Source organism: Hypanus sabinus, chromosome 5 (assembly GCF_030144855.1).
Source record: "Hypanus sabinus isolate sHypSab1 chromosome 5, sHypSab1.hap1, whole genome shotgun sequence".
Lineage (NCBI taxonomy): Eukaryota > Metazoa > Chordata > Chondrichthyes > Myliobatiformes > Dasyatidae > Hypanus > Hypanus sabinus.
The window spans coordinates 153,390,811-153,401,381 of record NC_082710.1 but is presented as its reverse complement, the minus strand read 5'-3'; positions in this window follow the sequence as shown (position 1 = coordinate 153,401,381).

Genomic DNA, 10,571 nt, shown 5'->3' with positions numbered 1-10,571 from the left:
GCAATCTCTTCTGGAGAAAGTATGACTTGTACAAAAAGAACAGGATACACCTGAACTCAAGGGAGACTGATATACTTACGGCAGCTTTGCGAGAGCTGTGGGGAGAGTTAAGCTTATCTGGCAGTGGAATAGGAACTGCATGAGAGTAGATATCAGACCACTGGAAAAGGACACTGGAGAGTTTGTAATAAGGTTCAGTGAAATGGCAGATGAACTGAAAAAGTATTTGACATCCCTCTTCACTGTGAAAGTCACTGGCAGCATGCTGGAAGTCCAATAGTGTCAGGGGACAGAGGTGATTGCAGTTGTAATTGCTAGGGAGAAGGTGCTTGGTAGGCTGAATGGTCTGAAGGTAGATAAATCACATAGACCACATGGACTGCACTCCAGGGTTCTGCAAGAGGTAGCTGAAGAGATTCTGGATGCATTAATAATGATCTTTCAAGAATCACTGGATTCTGGCATGATTCTAGAAGACTGAAGAATTGCAAATGTCACTCCAAGAAAGCAGGGAGGCAGCGGAAAAGAAAATGTAGGCCAGTTTTTCTGACCTTGGTGGTTATGAAGATGTTGGAGTCTATTGAGGATGAGGTCTCGGGGTACATGGAGACACATGATGAAATAGGCCAAAGTCAGCATGGTTTCCTTAAAGGAAAATTTTGCTTGATAATTTATCGGAAATTCTTTGAGGAAATAACTAGCGTGATAGACAAAGGATGTTATGTACTTGGATTTTCAGAATTCAATAAGATCATGGCTGATCTGGCCATGGACTCATCTCCACCTACATGTCTTTTCCACGTAATTCTTAATTCCTCTACAATGCAACAAACTATCCAACCTTGTCTTAAATATATTTACTGATGTAGCCTCCACTACTTCATTGGGCAGAGAATTCCACAGATTACCACTCACTGGGAAAAGCAGCTCCTCATCTCCATCCTAAATCTACTCCCCCACATCTTGAGACTATGTCCCCTAGTTCTAGTCTCACCTACCAGTGGAAACAACTTTTCTGCCTCTATCTTAACTACCCCTTTCATAATTTTATATCTTTCTATAAGATCTCCTCTCAATGTTGTGAATTCCAGCAAGTCAGTCCCAGGTGACTCAATCTCACCTCAATCTGTCCTTAAGGCAATATCTTGCCTGATGAACCTGTTGGAATTCTTTGAGGAGACTACAAGTAGGATGGAATAGATGGTGTTTTGCTGATGGAATAGATGGCGTTGTTGCCAAGTTTGTAGATGATATGAAGATTGGTGGAGACACAGGTAGTATTGAGGAAATGGGTAGGCTGCAGAAGGACTTAAACAGATTAGGAGAATGGGCAAGAAAGTAGCAAATGAAATAAATTACTGGAAAATGCATGGTCATGTACTTTGGTTGGAGAAATAAATGTGCAGACTATTTTCTAAATGGGGAGAAAATCCAAAAATCTGCAATGCAAAGGAATTTTGGAGTCCTTGTGCAGAAACTCCTAAAGGTTAACTTGCATGTGTTGATGGTGAGGAAGGCAAATAGAACATTAGCTTTCATTTCAAGGGGTCTATAATACAACAGCAGGGATGCGATGCTGAGGCTTTATAAGGCATTGGTGAGGCACTAGTAAGATCAAGCTAACCCTTCCTTTCTACATACCCCTCCATTTTCTATCATCTACATGTCTGTACTGTATATAAATTTCTTAAATGCCCCTTATCTGCCTCTATAGCCACTCCTGGCAGGGGTTTCCATGCACCCACATCTCTGTTAATTTTTTTTTTAAATAAACTCCGGCATCACCCCTCTATACTTTCTTTCAATTACCTTAGAACTATGACCCCTCATATTAGCTATTTTGTCTTGGGGGAAAAAGTCTATAAATGTCCACTCGATCTCTGCTTGTTAATATCTTGTTAATATCTATCAAGTCATCTCTCATGCTCCTGTGCTCCAGAGAAAAAAGCTCTAGCTCATTCAAATTAACCTCATGAGACATGCTCCCTAATCCAGATTGCATCCTGGTGGATCTACTCAGCACCCGCTCTAAAGCTTCCATGTTCTTCCTATAATGGGTGACCAGAACTGAACCCAATATTACAAGTGTGGTTTATTCAGGGTTTTGTAGAATTGCAACATTACCATGTGGCTCTTGAACTCAGTTTCTGAATAATGAAGGCCAACACTACATATACACACATTGTTCTGGAGGAGATCAGCAGCTCACGCACCATCTATGGATGGGAATGTACAGTCATCGTTTCAGGCCAAGACCGTTCATCAAAACAACACATCGTATGTCTTCTGAACAACCCTACCAACTTGTGCAGCAATTTTGGGGAATTCATGTATCTCACTGTTCCTCCATGTTGCTGAGAATCCTTCCATTAATCTTGCACTCTGCATTCAAGCTTGACCTTCCTACGTGTATCACTTCACACTCCTACTGATTGAACCTCATCTGTCACTTCTCAGCCCAGCTCTGCCTCTAGTCAATGTTCCATTGTCACCTACGATGACCTTCTACAATATCTACAATTCAATCTTCATGTCATCTGAAAAATTTCTGACCCTCCCTTCCACTTCCTCATCCAAACTATGTCTCAATAAGCAAGAGTAACAGACCAGATCCCTGCGCTACACCACTGGTCACCGATCTCCAAACAGAATATATTCCATCTGCAGCCACCCTCTACATTATATGGGAAAAACCATTCTGAATCCGCACACTCTGGTTTCCCTGGATTCCATGACTCCTACGATGGGAAACCTTATCAAACTCCTTACACCATTTACACCACAATCACTGCTCTACCTTCAATGTGTTTTTTCACATTCTCAAAGAATTCATACAGGCTTATGAGGAAAGACCTTCCCCTCGCAAAGCCATGCTGATTAGACAATTGACAATTGGTGCAGGGGTAGGCCATTCGGCCCTTCTAGCCAGCACCACCATTCACTATGATCATGGCTGATCATACACAATCAGTACCCTGATTATCCCTAATCAGACTATGCTTCTACAAATGCTTGTAAGTCCTGTTTCTAAGAACATTCTCCAATAATTTGCCCACCACTAAAGCTCACTGGTCTCTAATTAGAAGAGTTATTCCTACACCTTTCTTGAACAAAGGAATATACATTTGCCACCCTTTAATCATCTGGTATTAACCCTGTGGCCAGTGAGGATGCAATTATGACCGCCAAAGATGCAGCAACCTCTTCCCTCACTTTCTATAATAATATGGTGTCTACCCCATTAGATCCTGAGGCATGATGTTGTCAGTTTCCCTTGGGTACAGTTTCCTCCAACATCCCAAAGGTATGTGGATTGATCATTTAATTGATTATCATAAATAGCCCCTAACATGTGAATGATTGGTGGAAACACTAAATGTGCTGGAGGAACTTAGACCCTTCATCTGGGCTGGAAGATAAAGTTCAGATAGCCAGGAAGATATCCCGACTACCTTTTACAGAACCTCTCTGAGCCACTTATCTCCTACTTTAATCTATGGCGTCTGGTTTTAGTTAATTCTGCTAAGGGGACGAATTTCTTATTATCCACCTCATAATTCTGTATGCCTCAATCATGCCCCCGAGAGTGGTTTAACGATATGACCAATTCAGTGTCCAGATGAAAAATCTTGTCCGGAAAGATCGATTGCTCATTTCCCTCCACAAGTTTTGCTTTAAAGAAACACTAATACATTGTGTATTTTTCCAGTGTTCCGTAGCCGTTGCTGCTGCAGTTCCCTTAGCTACCACTAGATGGCGGTGGTTAACAGCCTGACCATTTCACCAAACAGCCCCCAAAATCATCGGTCTACTTCTTCAGCAGAGGGGTCCGGATCTTCAGCTGCATGCCAGGGTCAATGGCAGGCAACGTTCCGCCAAATTTGTAAAACTAGTGGCGCAAAAATCTTGTGCTGTGCAATATGTGCGCACTGAATAATGTATTCAAAACAATATAAATAAGCCAGTTCTCAAATCTGCAGAGAAATCATCTCAAATTCCACGTTGTCAACACCGTCGGCAGCAGAAACCGGAAAAGGAAATATGATTGTGTACGATCGTGAAGTATACTTAACATGCCAATGAGGCAGATGGTGATAACCTTTTGTGCGTAGTTTAAATTCCTTTGTGCGCTCATAGCAAAAGATGTGTGCATCCGCACATGCGCACACCATAAGAGGGAACATAAAGCTGGCACCCAAGGCAAAACCAGCACCATCCTTTTGCAGGAGATCAGCTCAGTGACGAGATCTGGGGCAGTGCCCTGTCAGTAATATTAGAGACGCACAAAATAGTTCAATAATGAAAGTACCAAAAAGATCTCAATAATGGCTAGTCAGACAGGCACACACATACACACATGAACTGCAGCAGCCAGGGTGACTTCAAGTAAGATATTGGGAGGATACTCCGTTGCTGTGGAGGAGATGTTGAGAATCTCCTTCACCCACATAAGTTGATTTTGATTGGTCCAATGTGAAGACAGAATATAACATTAATGGTAAGACTCCTGGCAGTGTGGAGGATCTGAGAAATCTTGAAGTCCATGTCCATAGGACACTCAAAGCTGCTGCGCAGGTTGACAGTGTTGTTAAGAAGGCGTATACAATGTTGGCCATCATCAACCCTGGGATTGAGCTCAAGAGCTGTGGATAATGTTACAGCTGTGTAAGACGTCGTTCAGACCCCACTTGGAGTATTGTGTTCAGGTCTGGTCACCTTACTAAAGGAAGGATGTGGATACCATTATGAGAGTGCAGAGGAGATTTACAAGGATTTTTCCTGGATTGGGGGGCGTGTACCTTATGAGAATAGGCTGATGTACTTGGCCTTTTCTCCTTGGAGCAATGTAGAACGAGAGGTGACCTGATAAAGCTGTGTAAGATGATGAGGGTCATTGATCATGAAGCTAGCCAGAGGTTTTTTCCCTGGGCTGAAATGGCTAACATGAGGGGGCATGGTTTTAAAGTGCTTGGAAATAGGTACCAAGGGGATGTCAGGGGTAAGTTTTTCACACAGAGTGGTGGCTGCATGGAATGCACTACCATTGATGGTGTTGGAACCGGATGCAATAGGGTCTTTTAAGATCCTCTTAGATAGGTACATGAAGCTTAGGAAAATAGAGGACTACGCGCTAGGGAAATTCTAGGCAGTCTCTAGAGTAGGTTACATGGTCAGCACAACATTGTGGGCCGAAGGGCCTGTAATGGGCTGTAAATTTCGATATTCCGTGTTCTATGTTTAGAATTACAGTAAAAGAGCCACAGGGAATGAAATTCATGTCATGGGCTCCTATTCAGCATCAAGTGAGAATACAGCAGAGATACCTTTACAGCTTTGTGGATAAGATCATTGTAAGCACTCCAAAACCGGCAGAAAGAAGTTCTTGGAACCTGAAATATTGTGGGAAAGTGCAACTTAAGAGATTACAAACCTCAGATAAACCTTTTGGTGATCTAAAAGTTAACTGTAGAATGCCATCAGCAAGAATGTGATGAAGTTAAGGAAATACATGTTTCTAAAGATAGGAATTAGGATTAAGACTGTGTTACGGCTGCAGTGGCATCAACACTGGATGTCCAGGTGGAAGGACCTGAGCTCGAATCTGGCCAGGTCCCAACCTGGCCTGGACAGCAGCAGTATCTGTGCAGAAGAATGGCCTGGCAACCTGCTTCCACATCTTGCCACGAAAACCCTATGGATTACTGCACTATCCATAGAGTCACCAGCACTCAACAACAACAACAACAAAGGCCTAATCAACGTTTGGGAAGTATGTGAAGAAATGGGGTAAAAGTCACAATATGTGATGACCAGCAGCAGTGATCAGTCGCAGAAGTAGACCCTGAGCCGGGGACTCAGACACTAACTTGCCAAGATTAAACCAGAAGCAGGTCTCTCAAGAGTGGGTAAAATCTGAATATATGTTCCGGATAAGGAGGAACTTAGGAAGAGTCAGTGGCGTCTAACAGCAATTCCTTTGCTTACATCTTCGGAAACAGCTCTATTTCCTTCTTTAAAATCTCCATTTTTCCCTTTCAGGGTTCTTTAGAGGGCGCTGACTACGATTCTTTATGTGGAATGGGACCCGCTCTCAGGGTTTCATGACTGGCCGTTATTTGACACACCAAAGGCACGGCCTAAGAACTTCGCTCAGCTTCAGAGGTCCGAGATTTCGTGGCTCTGGAGATGAGGGATCGGGAGGTCGGTGTCCAGGCAGGAGATCAGCGTGTCGTGGGAGATGGAAGATCTAAGGCTGTGTGCCCAGGGGCCCAAGATCTTTGGGCACAGAGCTTGGAAACAATGGACTTTTAACATTATAATCCAGCAAGTTATTTGTTATGTCTTCCCTCTTGCTGTGAAACAGAGGCACCGCTTTCTCCCCTATTAGGGAGAGAGAGAGCCTGTGGTATGTCGAGTACTGGGTAAATGAGCAGTTTTTGGAGCAGCTGCAAGACTTGTCTTTGCTGTGCTTTGCTCACGCTTGAGTGCACAGTGGTGGTGCCGATGCTTTTTGTTGCCAGTGGGGGAAGGGAGATCATTGCTTGTTGCCACTTACATGCAGGAGGGAGGGGAGCTATGGGGGATTGGGGTTCAAACACTTTGCGGCACGCCTCTGTTTTTTGTGGATGGTTGCGAAGAAAAAGCATTTCAGGATGTGTATTGTATGCATTGCTCTGCCATTAAATGTACCTTTGAATCCTTTGAATTTGGAAGCTGTTAGAGTAAACCAGAAACACAAAAGTACACTGCAGATGCTGTGGTTAAAGCAACATGTACTTCAGCAGGTCGGGCAGCATCCCAAAATGAGCAGTCAATGTTTCGGGCCGAGGCCCTTCGTCAGGACCAGAGTAAACCAGAGTTGTGTAACTGGAAATAGGTGACTATTCAAAAAAATGTGGTGAACTTCTGAGTTGTTTGAAGCAATATAGGTGCTGGGAAAAGTCATTTTCTGGTGTGTTTTACCATATGTTGTGTTTAATTGGCAGCACTATGTACACACACCAATGTATGTATAGCTGGGCATTTTGCACAGTGGCAAAAATTTGTGCGCGCACACACACACGATTTATTTATTCGTTATTAAGAGACGTAGCACAGTGACAGGCCCTTCCGGCCCCATGAGCCCATATCACCTAACTATACCCATGTGACCAATTAACCAACAAACTGGTACATTTATAGAAAATGGAACGCTTGGAGGAAACCCACACGATCACAGCGTGAACATGCAAACTCCTTAAAATCAGCGGTAGAATGGAACTACCGCTATAATAGCATTATGCCAAGATCTACCCTACCATGCTGTCCCTGTTATGATTCAAGACAGCCACTCACCTACCACTTCAATAAATGTTGGACGTTTAAATGATGGACTGGAAATGAATGAATGAATGAATGAATGAATGAATAAATAAATAAATAGTCATGATGTCAGAAACTTTGGCTAGGCCATACTTAGAATATAGCTTTGCTGCATTACAAGAAGGATGTGAAGGCTTGTTGAGGGTTCCAAAGAGGTTTACCAGGATGCTGCCTGGATTAGAGTATAAGCTTTAAGGGAAGGTTGGACAAACTTGGGCTGTTTTCTCTTGATCATCAGAGGCTGAAAGGAGACCCGAAGGAAATTTATAAAACTGTGAGAGGCTTAGATAAACAGCTAATATCTTCTACCCAGAGTCAAAATGTCAAATAGTAGAGGGTATAGCTTGAAAGTGAGAGGGGTTACGTTTCAAAATGTATGGGTCAAATAATTTTATGTAGAGGCTGGTAACAGTTGGTGGTGGAAGCAGTTACGATAGTAGCATTTATGAATCATTTTGATTGGCACATGAATAGTCATGATGCTGAGGGTTATGTGTCATGTGCAGGTGTAAGGGATTTGGTTTAATTTGGTATTATGCATGGTACAGGCATCATGGGCCAAAAAGCCTGTTCTTTTCTCCGAGGTGAATGTAATCTACTTAAATGTATGTCTTCAAGTACTTGACTCTTCTACCCTGCGAAAGGAGATCTGACTATCTTATCTATGCTTCCATGGGCCAAATGGTCGAATTCTGCTCATATACCTCATGGCATTATAGGCTTGTAGTCCCTCTGCATTGTGAGATTGGAACTGCTAATTCTGCTCACGCGCTTGTACTCAGTGACAGTGTTGCCTCAGGTAAGTTCAGACCACGTCCTGGAGGTTTGTCCTTGTTCCCAAAGAGCCACCCATTCAAGAACTGGTTTCCAGTTCCCCAGCTATCCTGCAATGGGCCACAAACTATCTAAACACTGATGGTCACAGTCTAGGGAAGTCCAAGCATATAGGCCATAAGGTTTAATGTGAGGAGAAAATTTAGTGGAGACACGGGGAGCAAGCTTTTCACCAGCAACTACTGGACTTCCCTAGACTGTGACCATCAGTGTTTAGATAGTTTGTGGTAGAGGTGGGTAGAATTACAACATTCAAAGCACATTTGGACAAATATGCAAATAGGAAAGATATAGATATGGTCGAACTGGGAAAGACACCTTGGACACATGATATCACAAGGAAGGCGCACCAGTGTCTTTATTTTCAGGAGGTTTTGGAGGTTCAGTTTGTCACCAAACATTCTAACAATCTTCTACAGATGTACTGTTGGAAGTATCCTGGCTGGTTCATCATGGTCTGCTGTAAGAATAAAAAAGCGGATGAATGTGTGATGCTGCAAAGTGGTGGACCCAGTAGTGGATCCTTCCTCACCATTGGTAGCATCTATAGGAGGTGCTGCCACAAGAAGGCAACATCATCGTCAAAGATCCCCATCATCCGAACTCAGCTCCCTTTAGGCAGGAGATATAGAAACCTAGTCTCACACCATAGGGTTCAAGAACAATAACTTATCTTCAAACATACATTTCTTGAAAATTCAAAACAATCCTGATCTGTAGTTCAGTAACACTGATTGAGCCGCATTGTGTGTTACTTTGACAACTGCTTTGGTGCTGCTTCATGCACCCATGCTGAGCTCGTCAATGTCATCAACTTCCACCTTGACAGTTCTCTACTCTTTCTCATTCTGTTTCCATCACTAGAGACAAACTGTCTCCTGATATCTTCTACAAACCCACTGATTCTCACAACTATTTTGACTATACCTCTTCCCACCGTCTCCTGTAAAAATGTCATTCCCTTTTCACAGTTCCTTTGTCTCTGCTGCATTTTTCCCAAGATTAGGGTTTCCTTTCCAGAACATCAAAGATGTCCTCCTCCTTCAAAGAACAGGATTTCATTTCCTCCACCATTAATGCTACCCTCACCCACATCTCTTCCATTTTCTGAACTTCAGTGCTCACCCTACCTTCCCACTGTTTTAACAGGGATATTCCTCTTGTGCTCACCTATCCATCCAACACTTTGTTTTCTGCAAATTCCACAGGACTTCAACCCAACACATCATTACCTCAAGCCCAGTGTTGGCACATGACCAAGTGGTAAAGCTATTCGTCTAGTGATCTGAAGGTCGCTAGTTTGAGCCTCAGCTGAGGCTGCATGTGTGTCCTGGAGCAAGGCACATGACAACACATTGCTCTGCGACAATACCGGTGCTAAGCTGTATGGGTCCTAATACCCTTCCCTTGGACATCTGTGGCATGGAGAGGGGAGACTTGCAGCTTGGGCAGCTGCTGGTCTTCCATATTTAAAAAAAACCCTGTCCAGGCTTGCACCCTGGAAACTTCTTGCTTACTTTAGTATAATCAGGACAGAGAAAAGGAAACAATGCAGAATATTTGTATAACAATTGCAGAGATAGTATAGGCAGTCAAATAAAGTCCAAGGGTCATGATGAGATAGGTTATGAATCAAAAATTCAACTTCAGCCCATTCAAATGTCTGATAATAGCAGGATAGCTGTACTTGAAGCTGGTGGCACCTGCATCGTGAACCACATGTAGTGCAACATCCAGAATCATTTTCTTAAATCACTTGTTAACTAGTGTTGGGATGTGCAGTTTACAAACTCTGTCATCCTGTTGACAATCAGCTGCAAATTTTCTCTATGGGAGATCACCAGGTGGGGGAAACACTAAGGACATCATTTGGAAAGAAAAAATATTATCTCCACCAATGCTATGGAGTTCCGGTGGCACAATGTCTGAATACACATTTTGCTGTTCTTTACAAAGTTTAAGATAAACCAGCATTCAAATGAAATGGATCCCAGGATTTTTAGAGAAGATCACAGGATTTACAACATGAAGTTATAGCTGCAAATGTTAGCTTAAAGAATAAGCAGTATATAGGACAATTAACCAAATAATGACCCACCAATTTAAAAATTGGAGAGGGAAGCATTAATCAGTTCACCCTGTAAGCACCCTTTAATTTGCAAGCTACAGACTCAAAGCACTAATCATGTCTTACTTCCCATCATTTCTCCAATATTTCTGCCCCATTTACAGTGTCTATCAAAAGTATTCACCCCCTTAGAAGTTTTCATGTTTTGTTTTAAATTGGCTTTTTTGACACTGATCAACAGAAAAAGACTGTGTCAAAGTCAAAACAGATCTCTACAGTGATCTGAATTAGTTACAAATATAACACA